The 14,558-nt window shown below is 50.5% G+C and overlaps 1 long non-coding RNA gene across 1 annotated transcript; it reads left to right on the plus strand.

Annotated features, from left to right (window-relative positions):
• The first annotated feature begins 277 nt into the window (after positions 1–277).
• Positions 278–6,906, plus strand: LOC106027234 (uncharacterized). Its single transcript, XR_001200803.2, has 2 exons — positions 278–614; positions 6,716–6,906. It is a non-coding gene; the product is annotated as an uncharacterized LOC106027234 (long non-coding RNA).
• Positions 6,907–14,558: the final 7,652 nt, after the last annotated feature.

The following is a 14,558-nucleotide window of genomic DNA, read 5'->3' on the forward strand; positions in this document are numbered from 1 at the left end:
GCTGGCTAAGGCCACAGGGCCATGCCACGGCTGCAGGCGCTAAACACTAACCGGGGGCGACTGCGTGCGGGTCACCATGGAGGGTGCTCGGCGGGCAGACGGGCTCTGCGCTGCGGGATTTTAGTCCTGGTCCAGACTCTCCAGCACACCCCTTCCCTGCACTTGCATCATTTAGTCTTCATGATATTTAATCTTCATGATAACCCACAGGCGCAGGCACTATTCTTCTACAGCCCGAGGTGCAGTGAGATGAAGACACTTGCTCAGGTCACCTGGATCGTGCGGTGAGCTGCGAGATCCACCCCGAAGACGCCACGCTCTGGTCCATCCCGGAACCTGGGCGTCGTCACACTCAGTGAAGCCTTTGCAGATGTGATTAACTGGAGGCTCTTGAGATGGGAGACTTCCCTGGGTTACGGGGTGGGAGTGGGCTCCTGCATGGCACTGTCTGTCTGATGAGAACAAAGCAGAGGGAGAGTGGACAGACACACAGCAAGGACCAGCAAGGTGGAGGCCAAGACGGGCATGACCCGGATGTGACCACAAGCAAAGGAATAGTGACTACCCAGCGGCAAGCAGAGGCCTCACCCGCTGGGCTCCTCCCGGAAACACCGGTGAGTTCACAGGCTGCCTTCCCGCTCCGTGGGGAGGGGAAGGAAGCTGCCCTGCTCCTGTTCGGTTCCCTCACAGGCCTCTGTGCAGTCCAGGTCAGCATTTGTGTCTCCAGACTTGAAAGAGTCTTTTTTATTTTTTTAAGAGCCTCAACTTGACAGACTGATTCAATCCAATGCATCTTAGCGGCCAGGAAACTCAGCCAAAATTATTATTCAACCCCAGTACCGGCTCGTCTTAGGGTCATGGTAACGTAGGTGTTTGTGCCTCACTGAATTGAAATCGACTGCTTATTATTTTTGTTGTCCTGGGTTACTTTTGTAGAGCAGACAAAAATTCAGATTTATTTCTCTCCCATACGCCAAAAACTCTCTTGAACTTTTTCCTCCTACTTGCAAAATGGAGATGATAATCACACAACAATAGATCCTGGAGATTCCTTCTCCTCTCTTGGAATATAAACTATTTCTTTGTTTACAAAGCCTCCCTTCCCCACCTCGTCCACCTGGTCCACTTGGCTCTATGGCCTGATCCTGTATCTGTCAGCTGTTGCTGCATAACAAATGTCCCCAAACTCCACAGTTTCAAACAAATAAGGGCTTATTACTGCTCTTAAGTCAATGGAGCTGCCAGGTAGTGTTGGTCCCAGCAGGTTTCATGTAGCTGTGGGCAGCTGTGGGTTGGAGAGGCAGCTCTTGGCAGTCAGCTGGCTGACTGGTCTGGCATGGCCTCTGCCAGGGCCAGGACTCCCTTACATGTGGTTTTCCTCTGCAGCAGACTAGTGAAAGCTGCTTCTTCTCATCGTGGCTTTCCAGAGTTCCTAGGGGAAGAGAAGAAACTATAAAAACCCTGGCGTAGGCAGGCCAGGCCCTGGTCAATCGAAGTATCTTGTGTGGCTGCAGAAATTGGTGAGGGATTTTGAATCCAACCTAAACAAGTTAATCCTGAGCCAGTCTAAGACTTTCACAAAGAGACTTGTGTTTTTGGGCTGGTGGCACAGCCACCTGAGACGGCACAGGGAGAGACTGAAGGGGAAGCAGCCCACAGCACAGCACTGCTGAGAGCACTGACAACATCCGGGGAGCCCCTGGATCCTGCTGTCCCTGAAGCTATTTCTCCTGCTCCCCCAAGTCCCCGAAGCAGGAATCCTGTCCCCAAATTTTCCCTGTTTGAGCAGATAAATCATTTTTCTTTTGGTCATTAAGTTTTTTGACCCTTTAGGGTCAAAATACCTGGAGTACAGAAGCACCTTAATCTTGTATCTGTGTCACGAGTCGGACACAGTTAAGAGGAGCAGAGAAAACTCAGGCCTTGGAGGCAGACACTGGGAGCCTCCCGCTGCCCCCACGGCCGCAGGCTCCACAGCACCAGTCCAGGGGGTAGAGATTTGTCCCCCCTCCCCAGGATGGCTTCCAAGTTCCAAGGTTCCTACGAGCCCACAGCACCAGGGTAGAGGGGCACTCAGTAAACGGCTCTTCCTAGCTTGGACCTTCTCCTTGGGGCTCAGTTCTGGTGGCCAAGAGAGGATCCAAGCTGATGCCACCTGGGGGAGCAGCAAAGGACAGAAGGAAATCGGACAGTCACCTGGACCTCTGAGCCACCCAGGGAAGCCTGTCTTCGGGATAGACAGTTACACTATCAGCCCAGCCTAAAATCTTGTGTTCCTTCCCATGTGGCGGCTGGTGGCCCAGGCCTGACGGGGAGTGGAGGACAACATCAGTGCCTATGTGGTATTTACTACAAGCCAGACACTTGTCTACCTATGCCCCTCTCCCAGGGAAACTGAGGCCCAGAGCAGTCAGGTGACTTGCCTGAGGCTGCACAGCTGGTTGCAGAGCTGAGATCTGAGCCCAGCCTCCACCCTAATATTTCTTCTGCTAACAGCCACACAGACAGGCTCAGTTTGCACTACAGATCCGAATTCAGAGGCGGGGAACCGTGGCTCAGCACAGCAGCACATCCATGTAAACAGGGAATTCATTTTTGTGTGCAGAGAGGAACATTCCAGGGCTTAGCGAACCAGCCGCACTTGGGCTGTCTCCAGGCCCGCTCGTATTTGTTTGGTCCACATTGTATTTTATATGTTGGAAAAATGCACGTCGGAAAAATACCAAGCTCCCCACACCCTAAGAAGTTTCTCTTACAAAACAGAAGGCTGGAGTTTCGGGGTGAGGGCGGATTTGAAGCTTGGTCTGCTGGCTATGTGGAGAGGGGAGGAGAGCTGGACGCCTGCATGCAGCTCGGCCAGGCAGCTTCCAGCCCCAGGCCTGGGAGGCCTCCAGGAGTCACCATTTGTCCTGGTTAGAGAGCACAGCCCTCTGTCCCCTGCCAGCATGCAGTCTGGGAGGAGACAGGCAGCCTGGGCCTCTGCTTGGAGCCCAGACCCACTGTCCTGAGCACCGTGGACTTTGCTGTCCTTATCTGTAAAGTGGGCACATGGCCACCCCGCCCCAATTCCTACGGTTCCTCCCAGAATCAGCCTTCTTTGTTGGCCGTCCGTCCAGAGCAGGGGGCTGACACAATGCTCAGCCAAGCAGACTCTCTTGAGAAACTCAGAAATTTAGGGGAGCGAACAGTCGGAGCCCTGAGACCTGGCCCTTTCTTTCCTGCTCTGCATACCCAAGAGCTGCCCTGTTCTCGGCCTTCCCAAGTCCTGGTGACCAACTGTTCTTTCCAACCCCACCTCCCTTTCTCTCTGAAATTAGTCAAGTGTTGGTTTCCTGGCTCGCATAAACCGAGGCTTTCTATTCGGTCCTACAAGGCAACAATCTGCTTGGTGTAGAAGGCAGAACTCTGCACTGTAAGGTGCCACCCACAGCCGAAGAGCTGTCCAGGCCCTGGTGCACAGATGCTAAGAATTTAGGTTCAGAATTCCCCACTACACTCCTTGCCTGATGTGTGATCTTGGGCCACTGAATTCTGAGCCTCAGTTTACATACCTGGAAAATGGAGATATAATGGTGTCAGGGCCAGCTATGTAATTTTTTTTTTTCAGCTATGTAATTTTTGTGTCTCGGTGCAAAGCGAAAGTTTAAGGCGCCTTGTTCAAATTTCTTAAGAATTTCACTTCACATCCATTAGGTTAGCTGTTTCCAAAAAATCACCTGTTGTCCCAGAACTCAGGAGGCTGAAGCAGGAGGATTGCTGCAAGTTCAGGGCCGGCCTGGGCTACAAAGTGAGTTCAAGACCACCCTGAACTGCATAATGAAACCCTGTCTCAAAAAGACGAATAGGAGGGGCTGGGGATTTAGCTCAGCGGCACAAAGCGCCTGCCTTGTAAGCAGGCAGTCGTGAGTTCGATCCCTGGTACCCATAAAAAGGAAAAAGACAAAAAAAAAAAAAGACAAAAAGGAAAACAAAACAAAAACCCTAGAGAGCAGGCTGTATGCTTGTAATTGCAGTACTTGGAAGGCTGAGGCAGGAGAACTGTGAATTTGAGACCAGCCTGGGCTAACATAGTGAGTCCCAAAATAGCCTACACTAAAAGAAAAGAAAAGGTGAGCGGAACATTGTTGGTGATGCTGAGGACAGAGCTCCGGCAGGCCACAGGATCTGTTTCCAGCCTGGCTGTGGGTTAGGCGCTCAGGAGAGGTTAAGCTTCGGTGACCTGGACTCATCTCTAGGCCTCCGGGGCTTCCCTGCAGTGCGGTGACTGACTTCTGGGCATCCCGCTGAGAGAAAAGTTCAGACGGAAGCTGTACTGCCTCTGAGACCTAGCCTGATGGCTAAAAGTAGGATCTAGAGGGTGGAGCGGTTTACCCTCCTCACTCCAGCACTTGGGAGGCTGAGGCAGGAGAATCGCTGTGAATTAGAGGTCAGCATAGCTACACAGTGAGTTCAAGGCCAGGTACACAGTGAGACCTAACAAACAAAACAAAATAAAACACAAATTATGAGGCAAAATAACGTTCTAAAAAATAGTTTTTAATTTCAAAATTTCCCTTTGCCGATATTTTGAAATATCCTAGCTACTTTTTAAAGGTTTCAGAATATTTTCCTATGAAGATAGGTTAGGTTTTTTGTTTTTGAGTACCAGGGATCAAACTCATGACCTCATGCTTGCCAGGCAGGCCCTTATGCCACTGAGCTAAATCCCTGGCCCTGACAGATTAGTTTTTAAAATCTTGTTATTTCTGTTGTTGGTGGGTTGATTTTTGATAATCTTTATTTCTGCTATGACCTTAACATTCAAAGTATCGGGCGTGGTGGCTCATGCCTGTAATCCTAGTACTCAGGAGGCTGAGACAGGAAGATCCTTGTAAGGTCAAGACCAGCCTGGGCTACAAAGTGAGCTCAAGGCCAGCCTGAGCTGCGGAGTGAGACCCTGGCTCAAAAAGACAAAAAAAAAAAAAAAAAAAAAAAAAAAAAAGACCATTCAAAGTGACATTCAGAGAACACCAGCATCTTCATCATTTAGGGGCTTTTTAAAAGTTCAAGATCCTGATCTAAATCTCAGAGCCAGAATGTGAATGTTTAATAAGATCTACAGATGATTTGCAAAGTTTAAGAAGCAATTCTAAAGGAAATTAATCTGAAATAAATTATGGTAAATCACATTTTCCTGTAAAATTATCCTTTTCATGTACATCTTCAAATTGTTAAATTTTACTTATTTATTTGTTGAGACAAATAAATGCTTTGTAGTTCACACTGAACTCACTATGCAGCCCAGGCTGGTCTCGAACACATGGTGATTCCCCTGCCTCAGCCTCACATTTCAGTTTTAATTACGCTGTACCTTGTATCTAGATGTGCCCCCAAAGCCTCATGTGCTCATAGGTGAGGCTTTTCGGAGATGGCTGGTTCTAGGGTGTGTGATGCTGGGTTAGTCCACTAATGTTCATCATAGCTCTGCGTGTGGATAACAGGAAGCCCCTCCCCGAGTGTGGGCGGCACCACCACAGTCTTGTGGCCTGGATGGGATAAGAGGGAAAGGGAGGCTTCCCGCAGCTGCATGCCACTTCCTGCCTGCCCTGAGCTGTTTCTCCTGGGTGCCGCCCTCTGCCAGGCCACCTCGCCTCGGAGCCAGCTGACGGGTTATGGGAGGAAACCTCCACAGACCGTGAACTAAACTCACCCTGTCCTGCTTTCACTTGTGGGTGTCAGGTGTTGGGTCTCGGCAGTGAGCCAAGTGACCAGGATACCTGGTTACACAGATGCACCCCGTGTACCTTGATGACTCTTTCTGTGGGGCTGCCCCCCCCTTTTAATACCTCTTGTTTCCTGTCCCAGTACTTTCTTGTTTTTTATGGACCGTGTTCTCTAGTGTGTATACCCACCCCTGCCATCATCAAAGGAACCAGAAGATTTATTTAAAGTATTATTTTTTCTATAACAGATTGATTTCTGTTTTATCCTGTGAGTTACTATTGACTTTTTTCAGTTTGTTTTCCTCGGTCATACCTTTCAATAAACATTTTTATTTTTATTTTTCAAACATTTCTTTTTTTTTTTTTTTTTTTTGTCTTTTTCTTTTTTATTGGTTCCGGGGATCGAACTCATGACCACCTGCTTGCAAGGCAGGTGCTTATGCCACTGAGCTAAATCCCCAGCTCCTCGATAAACATTTTAAAATAGTTTTTAATAATTTTAATAATTTTCTTCTCCTCCTCCTCTTCCTTTTCCTCCTCCTCCTTCTTTTAGTTATAATATAGGCTAATATAGATATTCATCACTTTGGTTAAAACCCTAAGGTCTTGGTGAATAGAATTGCTATCATCATTTTGCTTTAATACTTCTTTAATATTGTTTATTTTCTCTTTAAGGAATTGAGATAAAATTCTTAAAAATTTCTAGGTGAATGGGCCCTTTTACATTATCTTTTAAAAAGTTTTACTAGAATGTATTGTGATCTGAGACAATTATTTGCACTTTCAATTTTTAAAAATGATTGGGGCAAGTCTAAGGGTGTGGCTGATGGTAGAGTGCGTGCCTAGCACGTGCCAGGCTCTGGGTTCAATTCTCGGTAGTTCAAATAGATAAACAAAGTGAAAAACTCCTGATGTGTTCTTTACAGCTTATTGATGTCTAGTAACTATTCGTTATGCTGTTCTGTTATTATTAATATTATTATTATTATTATTTGTCCTTTGCTTCTGTCCAGGGGTGAGAGAAGTGAGCTGACCCCACCGTGCTGGCTGCAGGCTGTCTGGAGCAGGACACCTCTGTGTCCCCCTTCACAGCGGGACCCTTGTCACCGTGAACTCTGCTGTCTTGTGTGATGTTTTTTACTCTAATTCCAACCGATGGGAAACTGTAACCTGTTTTCAGTTTATTTACATTTGCCTGAAAGACTCGGGTCTCCATCCCTCTTGTGTTTAATCTTTCTCAGCCACGTTGTTTTAGTTGAGTCCTTTCTGCAGTACCCAGGATGAAACCTCGGGCTTCACGGGCTTCACGTGCTGGGCAAGCCTCTGGCACAGAGCCACACCCTCAGCCCTAGGGTAGTTTTTTTTATTGTTGTTTTTTGTTTTTTTCTGGTGCTGGGAATTGGACTTAAGACCTTGCTCTTGCTAGGCAGGCCTGTGCCGCTGCGCTAGAAACCCTGGTCCTCGGGCAGTCTTCTCATGCATTGTGAAATCAGGTCTTGCATTGTGAGACAGTCAGAAAAAAATTTCTTTCCTACAAAGCCAACAATCCTACTGGATTAAAATCCCACTCTTAAGGTCTTATTTAGTTTTATGTCCTAAAATATCTATTTTGAAATGCATCACAATGGGGTTAAGGTATCAACATATGAATTTAGGAGACAGGAAATGACGTGATTCAGTCAATGTCACCGTATATTTAAATATTTGTTCATTTCTGTGGGTCTCTATTTCTGTTTCTGAGGACTCCAATTACCTATATGTTGATTAATCTTTGCCTTTATCATGTTCTTTCTACTTGTTCTTATTCTTCCTTTCTTTCTTTGAGACCAGTCTCACTATGTAGCCCAGGCTGGCCTCGAACTCGCAGCGATCCTCCTGCCTCAGCCTCCTGAGTGCTGGGATTACAGGCGTGAGCCACCACGCCCGGCCCACTGTATTTTCTGCAGGCTTTATTTCCTTCGTGTTATTCCCAATTGTTTTAGCTGCTGTGATTTCCCGGCTTCCACTTCTTTCCTGCATGCAGCCACCTCAATCGCTGCCTGCTTTGGCTCCCTAATTCTTCCCCAGTTCCCTAACTCCTGTTGTACTGCTTTCCTTCGTAGAGGCAGTTGTCATCTGCCTTTTAAGAGAGAATTCATAGCTGGGAGTGGCGGCTCACACCTGTAATCCTGGAGTCTGGGCGTCTGAGGCAGAGAATTACAAATTCCAGCCCAGCCTGGTAACGTTAGCAACCTAGTGAGGTGATGTCTCAAAATAAAAAAATTAAAGGGCTCAATGCACAGGCCCTGCCTTCAATCCCAAGGGTCACAAAAATAAATAAGTAAAGCAGAAGTAAAAAATATTTCATGCCAGAATGGTTTATAGTTTTCATCTGCTTTGCACTAAGGTTTTTCACTATAAGTGGATTTTCCCCCTTCACTGCATACTTCATTATACTGCTGCTGTGTTCGGGATTTTACATTTATTTTTTCACACTTGTGACTGGAAGGGCTGGTTTTCCTGGGTCGGTGGTTTGTTGCTTGCCCAGCAGCAGGGAAAGGCAGCTTCCTGGGGACCCTGGCGGGAGATCCTCCCCTCCATGCCTGTCACTTGGTCACTCCATAGTCGTCACCATTCCTGTCCTCTGGCTCAGGTCACTCCAGGGGACCTGGGGCTGCTGCCTCTCCTCCCTGGAGTCCCATTCACCTTCATCAGGGACAGCAGCGGTCCTCTCAGGCCCAGCCACCGCCCCAGCAACCTGTGCATGCGATGCTTCCTGGGATTTGTCCCCATGGAGCCTACTCAGACCTGCTGCTCGGCTTTTGCCCCGCTGAGCTCTGGTCATGGATCCCATCTCTGCTTGTTTCCCCAAACATGGGGCTTGTCGTGTTTGCTTTCTGGTACGAATCCTAGCAGGAGAAGGGGGAAGTGTGGCTCCACCATCTTTCTGGTCTGGGACACAGGCAAAGCAGCTGTGACTGTGTCCCCCGGTCTCATAGGAGGAATCAGAGCTTCCGAGGCTCTCCAGGCACAGTGAGGTGACAGGAGGGCCAGCACTCAGGCTGTCTGGGTAACAGGTGGCACCCACCTCCAGTCTCCTTGTCCTCCAAACCCTGCTGGCCCTCAGCAGGATGCTGGGAGTTAGGGAGGTTGAGGTCTGGCCGCATCGTCACATTTTCCACTAGAAGTGCCAAGGTAGCTGGTCAGGAGCCACAGGGCCGCCTGCGCCCAGTCCTGGGAAGGCGGAGGACGGGGGTGTGCTGCCTGGAGCCCTTCTCCTCCAGCACCGCAGAGCTGGCAGGTAGCTTGGGCAGGAGCCCGACCCCAGATGAGGCCGGAGCAGACTCGGCCAGGGAAAGCGGCCCAGCCCCTGGGCGCTTGGCTCTCCTGGGCGAGGAGGCGGGCGGTTGGCTTCACATGGCTGCAATCTTTCAGATTTCTCAGCACACAGATATGGCCCTGTCTGGAGAGGCCACAGCAGCAAGGGCTGCATGACAGATGAGCGGTCACCTCGGCCATCCCCTCTGGCTCTGAGGCAGACATGCTTCGGTCTGCTCCGGGGTGAGAAGATAAGGTAAGGTGTGTCCTCTGAAGTCCCAGACCCTGGTATGGGGCATGGGGGTGAGGTGCGTTTGCCCTTGAGATGTGTGTACCCCAAAAGAATTACACTTCATCTCTTATTTGGCGCTTACTGTATGCACTAGACCCATGATCCCAGCCACCACGGGATGAACATCCAGCCAAAACGACTGAGAAAAGCTCAAGGCAAAAGTATGCATTTGTCAGCATGGGGCACATAACACGTGTCTCAGAACGTGAGTGATCTAGAGCCACCAACGTACGCCTTCCTCACTCAGAGGTCTGCAGCTCAGAGCGGGCTCTGCTTCAGGCTGCCATGGGATTCCCCGAGACATCCAACAGGTCAATGTTTGTTTGAGTTGACTTGGGAGGTAAACAGCTGACCCTGAAGAGCCAGAAAGTCTAAAGATGGGATATGTTGCCAGTTGGAGCAGAGATAGATCTTATGACAGAAAACAAAAAAATTCCATAGCCAGGCGTGGTGGTACACGCCTCTTATCCCAGTATTTGGGAGGCTGAGTCAGGAGGATACTTATATAAGTTCAAGGACAGCCTGGGCTACAAAGTGAGCTCAAGGCCAGGCTGAACTGCATAGTGAAACTGTCTCAAAAAGGCAAAAAAAAAAATACAGTCAGGTCAAAGTTAATGACTCAGCCACACTGTCCCCATACCTTGACTGCCTGCATTTACTACCTAAAGAAACATCTGCCCTCAGCAAGACCGTTTCCCTTTTTTTGGTCCTCAATGAGTCTGGGAGTTCAGTCAGTTCAGGGCTTCGTTCCGGTGAAGTTATTCTCTGCATCTCACAGAGATATTCTCTGTCTTGACAAAGACACTCTGTTCCTCACATCCTTACTGTGTCTTGAACAGGGTTTGCTGACCGAATCCCGAAGGGTGCAGGTTGTTTCAGGTTTGTGCTCTGTGTCACGACTAATGATGGAAGCCAAGGTTAGGGAAACACAGGATTCCTCTGGAAGCTTCTACTCAAAGGGCTGCATGGTCCCCTCCACCTTCCACTGGTCGAGTTGAGTCACAGGCCCAAACCCAGCATCACTGAGTCAAGGAGATATCCTCTGCCTGGTGGGAGACACTGTCATCACATGACAAAGGAGGACGTGGCGGTCTCAGTCTGATACAGGGATCTCGTAAGAATTGGAGACCACAATCTCCTCTTGGCCGGGATGCTCAGGTCAGTTACTGTGTAACTCAGTGATGACTCTCCCAGCCACCAGACGGTCACCAGAGCTCTGATCCAGTGTCTGGCCAGCCTTACCCTCTAACGTACTGCAGATGTGAGTTAGTAGGGGGCTTCCTGGTAGCTGGACTTTCTAGTGCTAAACCAGGAAGATGACCAGGGAGAGTCAGTTACATGAGCTGTGTAGCAGAATCCTGATGTGTGCTCCTGAGTCACGAGGGTTATTTGTCCACTCCTAATGTGATGGGGAGCCCACCTTACCCTCAGGTCAGCCTGGCCTTCACCTCTCTCTCTCAGGCCTCCCCCTAAACCTCTATCACCCTTCCTGAATTCCGCTGAGCAGTTTAGCTGGGCCCCCCAGCTCTAGATCTACTCTGCAAGCCCCAGACGGCTAACCCACACTGCATAGCTCAGCTTGGTGTGACTGTCTCCAGAATAATTCTTTAAATTCTAAAGAGAAAAAAACCCACAAAAATCAAGAAGCAAATACACCTAAAAAACAACAATAGCTATGTACGTTTTCAAAATAAGATGGCAGGAATTTAACAGTGGTTGTTATGTTGCATACTATTATCTTCAGAATGGTTGCTCAGGTTACCAGACACAGGGATAAAACAAAACAATAAAAGAGATCAAAACATTTGATTTCAAAAGTGAAACAGAAGGAAATCCCTGACAGTTGCCACAGTGCCCCCTTCCACCCTCCAAATAGACGCCCAGACCTCCGGCCCGTGGCCTTCAGACCACACAAGCTCCCTTCACCTCAGTCACTACCACGTCACCCTGAGTCCTAGTGAGCCAGCTGCTTGCAGGGGGTGAGGAGGGAGGGGGCTCTGCTGGTTTCCCAGTCCAGGCAAGGGAAGGTGTGTTTGGCTCCTTGTGGAGTCTTCCTGTCCCCCATGGCAGACCCTGGCTCACAGAAAGGCGTGATTCGGCTTCTTCCCAGGTTGCTTTGCCCTGGATAGTTTTCCAGCAAATAAATAGATCAGACCGATACAGGAAACTTTATAACCATCCACTAATGCTAGGTATGTGTCTGACTCTTTGATATTTGCTTAAGATAAATTGGATGCATCCCGGCTTGGGTGAGGTCGCTTTCGTCTCAACCCAGCCTTCTGCACGCAGGACCACATATAGGTCAGTAAGTCCCCAGTACATTACAGCCTGCAGCTCCGAGTCTGTCTGCCTGTTTCTTGGGTCTCCAAGCACTTGGGCCTGGTCATCACTCAGAGAACTGTGAACCAGCCCTTGGCACAGCTGGATTCCAGGCCCACAGCAGGGGGTGGATGTGTGTAATCGGCCTCACCCCCCGCCAACCCACTGCCGATGTGTGTTGCTAGGGGACCGACCCCATCACATTATTTTAAAATAATCCGAAGCATTATTCTGGTTTCTTTGGAATCAGAAGGCATGGCCGCACCGGGTGTGTCTTCCTGTATGGGTGTAGCAGGCAGGAGCTGAGTTCCAAATGGGACGGCACCTTGGGGTGTTCTACCACCGCCTCCCCCCCCCCCCACTGCCTCCCTGAGTACCCGGCTCTGCCGTCCACTGCTCATTCTCACACGGAGACCGCAGCTCTCCACCCTCTGTTCAGCGCCCCGATCTACAGGAGCTTCCTCTCCACGCCTCCCTCCACCTGCTCCTGCACGGTTGCAACTGTGCCCACAAAAGCATGGACAATCGGCTTTGTTGCTGTTTTAGTGGGCAGCTGTGTCCCTCCTGCATGCACTATATAGAAGGGTGCTTCTCAGCGCCCCTGGGAGGGAGGCTCACTGGCTGCAGGCGTCTGCACAGTCGGGCACTGCCAGGCTGCCCAGGGTCTGCTCCACCACTCACCCAGGGTGGCGGGGCAAAGCCAGGCCTGTTCCCTGGAGATCAGGGTCCCTCCGGAGCCTCGCCGAGCTCGCAGAGCTGCCTGTGCCTGTGACACACCTCCCTCCCCCCTTCCCTCCCTCCCTCCTGTCCACGTCTTCCGCCCCTTCCCCCCAGGGCCCTGGCCCCTCCTCGGTTTCCTCCCCAGCATTTCCTCCAGTCAAAGCCACATCTCATGCATCTCGGCTTACTCCGGGACCTGAACTGACTAAACTCCTTCCCATCACGCATTAGTAGAAGCCCAAAGGCAGAGAAAGACGGGGCTTCCAGGTGAGAGCAGGGCCAGGCAAGCAAGGAAGCCGTAAAATCCCCGGTGTGCGCACGGCCCGTGCGGGAGCAGGGCCTGTCCCAGGGGACACCGCAGTCCCGGCTCCAGCCCATCGCAGGAAGTCATGTGTGACCTGGGGGAGTGACCGACCCTCTCAGGCCTTGCGCCCACCAGCCGCAGTAGGAGGAATGACAGTGTTCCCTTTACCGGGCCTGCATAGCGGCTGAGTGACTCATTAAGAGAAGAATTTTTGGGGCTGGGGCACAGTGCCTCCTGGCAAGTGTGAGGTTGTGAGTTCGATTCCCTGAATAAAAAAAAAAAAAAAAAAAACAGAAGAAAAGAAAATTTCTGACCAGGGTGTGCAGCACAAGCCTGTAATCAGCATTTGGGAGGCTGAGGCAGGAGGATCACTGTGAATTCGCAGACAGCGTGGGCTACAAAGTGAGCTCAAGCCTGCCTGAACTGCATAGCGAGACCCTGTCTCAAAAAAAAAAAAGAAAGAAAATTTCAAATGTGTAAGTTGCTAACTAAAATTAATATTCAACACTGTGCTTTGCTGATGAGGCTGGTTTTCACCTTTTTTTTGGACAGGGTTTCACTATGTAGCTTAGGCTGACATGGAACTCACAGCAATCCTGTCTCAGCCTCCCAAGTCCTGTGATTACAAGGTCGTGCCACCATGCCTGGTCAGGTTTTCAGCTTTGAAGAAGGCAACATATACCATATTTTCCTTTCCTACCGCAATTTGTGTGTACTCTTCAGGATGCCAACAAAAACACAAGCCAGACCTTGTTGCCAGCAGGCAGGAAGCCGGGTGTGGAGTGGGAAGGGCTGCCCTTTCCCAGGCAGAACGCTGTGTGTGTGTGTGTGTGTGTGTGTGTGTGCTGGTGGGGCGGGAGGGGGTCCTGACATCATGCTCATGACCCCGTAGGAACCAGATAAGAGAGCAGAGCTGCTGCGGGGAGCCTGTCCAGATGTCTGTTTTCCGCTGGACAGTGGACATCTGGATACTCGGAGACTCCTCCAGCGGCACATCTGGGGCTCATCGCCGAGGGTGGAGGGTTTCCTGACATCCTCTGTACCGACCTCACTCCCCAGATGAAGGCTTAGGAGCCTCCTGGGTGACGTCCTGCAGTCACCACGATAAAACGGCTGCACACTCAGCGCAGTGAGGCTCAAGGAGGGGCCGTGGGGCAAGTGAGGGGTGAACTGGCTCTCGGGTGGGCTGATCTGGGGTACCTTCCCCATCCCCCAAGGCCACTCCAGCTCTGTGCTCAGCAGGCACCTCTCACCCTCAGCCCAGGGAGTTAGGATTTCTGTGCCATAGCAGGGAGCCGATGTCCTCTCAGCCTGATGTCCACAGGGCCGCACGGAGCTCTCACAGCTGGGGGTCGAGGCCTGAGCGTTGGCCGGGTGATGTTGTTGCATCCTTGTGCCCTCCCCACAGTTATAAGCAGAAGGTCATTTTAGGGATATTTTTGGCTTTACGTAAGAGAAAAACTGATTTATGATGTCTTAACATAGGCATTTGATTATTGCGTTGAACAGGAAGTCTAGAGGCCAGCGTCTCCAGGGCTGGTTCTTCAGTGGCTCTGGTTCAGGGTCCTGGTTTTCCTGCTTCAGGATACTGCTACCCCGCACCCATCACCTTCCCATACGATGGCAGGGAGGGAAGCAATTTCCGGCAGCTCCCTACAGGTGTCTGGGCTCACACCAGAGGGCCAGGGGCAGGGCCTGCTGGAGAGCAAGGAGCCAGGCGCGTCCACATTCTTCCTCTGTTGAGTGTGCGCAGCCGAGGTGCCCTCTCAAGCAGGGTTTTGCCCTGAGTAGAGGTGGGAAGGAGGCAGAGGGAGGATTCAGGCTGCGTCCTGAATTGGGGGTGGAGGAGCTGACACCCACTGAGCGCCTGCATTGTGCCAGGCCCTGCACTGAATAATCCATTCTCTCACCATTTAACTGACCC

This window comes from Cavia porcellus, unplaced genomic scaffold, assembly GCF_034190915.1.
Source record: "Cavia porcellus strain 051 isolate PalLab524CR breed Dunkin Hartley unplaced genomic scaffold, mCavPor4.1 scaffold_5, whole genome shotgun sequence".
NCBI classification, from domain to species: domain Eukaryota; kingdom Metazoa; phylum Chordata; class Mammalia; order Rodentia; family Caviidae; genus Cavia; species Cavia porcellus.